This window comes from Penaeus chinensis, chromosome 35, assembly GCF_019202785.1.
Source record: "Penaeus chinensis breed Huanghai No. 1 chromosome 35, ASM1920278v2, whole genome shotgun sequence".
Classification (NCBI taxonomy): Eukaryota; Metazoa; Arthropoda; class Malacostraca; order Decapoda; family Penaeidae; genus Penaeus; species Penaeus chinensis.
Window position 1 is genome coordinate 27,473,822 of NC_061853.1, and position 2,500 is coordinate 27,476,321.

At 42.3% G+C, this 2,500-nt stretch overlaps 1 protein-coding gene across 10 annotated transcripts in view; it reads left to right on the plus strand.

Moving 5' to 3' along the window:
• The first annotated feature begins 574 nt into the window (after positions 1 to 574).
• LOC125044021 overlaps positions 575 to 2,500 on the plus strand; it is a 61,782-nt gene continuing 59,856 nt past the window's right edge. For 8 of the 10 annotated variants that reach the window (XM_047640455.1, XM_047640458.1, XM_047640457.1 and 5 more), the window contains exon 1: positions 575 to 1,447. The gene's annotated coding sequence lies outside the window, so the exon portion shown is untranslated. The remainder of the gene's footprint in view (positions 1,448 to 2,500) is intronic. The other 2 variants (XM_047640460.1, XM_047640453.1) reach the window with 1 other exon arrangement.

A 2,500-nucleotide genomic window follows, 5' to 3' on the forward strand; every position in this document is an offset into this window, starting at 1 on the left:
TAAACAGTAGAACATATCGTTAGTGCATCAAGATCTAATGTACATTTACAAAACAATCTGCCTTTTGTTCACTCGAAGCCAGCAAGGCAAGACACTTTATAATAAACCTTGAATTCAAGATTTAACTACAGTTGATTTTTTCACCAAGAAAGAAACAATCTCACAATAGTTCAGGCATGCATTTGTAGGTGATATCCATCTGCATGGAGGACTCATATTTTACCCTTGAAATCAGTACAGTTATTGTGTCCAACATGTCTGGAACAACACATGGGTCTCGTAACTTGGTTTTCAATCTTTTATGCATCTAATGAACCCATACTCATAGAAAATAAATGATTAAACTAACTTTATGAACACAAAAGATTATGTAGTTGCGTATGGCCAAATTACCTGTTTCTAAACTTCTGATTCTGTAAAATATAAACATTATGTAAATATGTAAATACGGCAGTACGTGCTATGAAGCACGCAAAACACTATACAAACCTTTGCTTACACTAGTCAAAATCTAGTCACTACGTGACATACTCGAGTATTTCTACAAGAAAATCATATAATGAAGAGTCCTTACCAGAGGAGAACCTCCCGCGAGCACGATTGCATCATCCTGGATCTGACGAAGTCAGCTCTTGCTTCAGGAAATCTGATCCCATTTGTAATTCACTCGAAATAACAAAGACCATGCCGTCTTGCCCTTGCGTCGACTTCGCAGCGCCCTGCCCTCCCCGCAGGATCACCGTGCACTTAAGAAAGGCGAAGAAGAGAGGTCGGGCGAGGCAGGGACGAGGAGGAGCAGCGGGCGGCGGGTCAGCTGACTGCTTCCTCGGCGGCGCAGCTGGCGGAGGAGGCGCGGCGGTGGCGGGCTCTGGCGGCGGCTCGCGCAACCACGCCGCCACCAGCCCGCTCTCGCCTCGGATCGCCCTTTGTAAGTCCACGGCCGATTTACGTGCCTTGGCGGGGAATCACACGTGGGTGGCCTCTCCCAGATATTAGGGGTGTACTGCAAGGACCGTGGGAAGAGTGAGATTTGCTGAAGATCGCAAGGTGTCTGTATAGGAAAGGTTTTTTCATGGAATGTCGCTCCGGCTCGGCGGCGAGGGAGGCCATATTGCCACCGAACCCCGAGCATCGCCTCTCGCTCGGGCTCCTTTGTTTTCGTGGACGTTGACCGCAAGACTTCACTCGGCAGTGATTCGGCGGATACGTGGTCTCAACTAAGAGCACCAGGAAGGACCTAGAAGTAATGTTATGTGTGTGCACAAGCATAATGTAGTGGAAATACATCTTCATAATGCTTACGAAAGGACTTGGATGGTTATTGCAAACCACGGTCTTTCGCCATCATGTCCCTTCTCCAAAAGCCTCTGGTGCGGCAATGGCTTCGGGAATGGGCACGGACAGCATAAGCCAGTAGCCAGAATTGCTGCAGGATTACCCACAAACTGTAAGTGTTGTCACCTTCAGTCTACCAGATGCTCGTGCTTGGAGTGAACAGGTTGTTGGCTGATGAGGTTTTTCAAGCATTTTGAAGAACTAATGCATTTGTGAATCGTAGCCATTACCTCATGTGACACCACAGCTCTACCCTGGGATAGCTGCAGTGAGGATTTCTACCAAGTATGAGGCCAAAGACTGATCTCAGTAACATGACAGAGTTTTTAAAGGCTTCATACATTTAGCTTACTCATACATGTGATAACTGCTTTACTGAGATTGAAAGAAACCAGTATATTAGATCTTGCATGTTAAGCTGCAGTGATGGTGAAGAATGAACTGATTATTCTTACTTAAATCCTTTCAGCAGGCATTTTGATATAACTTCAGCAAAAGGAGACACATTTAAAAAAAACAAATCACATTTTTGTTAACCTAAATTATAGTGTTTTGAACACCAGTAGACAGAGTATACTGTCATGATTCCAGGTTAGCATTTTCCTTCTGGAAAAGAAGTGGATAGTGTTGGAATGAAGATTGGAATTCCAATAAACTTTTCAAGATGAATTTCTTGGAAAATATAATGCATATTTACTAGTTTGATGCAAAACAGAAACTAGAGATTTCTCTGAGATTTTGCCAAAGATTTTGAAACCCAGTAGCTTGCTTAGAAAGATACTTGGCTGTTCTTGGAAAACTAAGAAGATATTGGATCTTCTATTTATGTTGATTAAAACTAAAGGTCCATAAATGTGAGTGTAGCTTTTTCCAGAAGTATTGCAGATTTGCTAGTTGATTTATGCATATTGACTTGAAGGAATACCAGATGAATTCAGTGGAGGTGTAGGGAAAATTCTCAATATGTGATATTTCACAAAATCTCAAGTACTAAGGATTATTGTTAAAACAGGATGCATGTTTTTTGCAGATATGGATTGGAATTAGAAACTGAGTGTGTTGTGGTATGAGTTTCATGTGTGATTTTCATTTGGTCTCCTTTGAATTGACACACTACTTTGGTGGGGCAATTTGCTGTCATGTAATATCTTGAATTTATGATTAT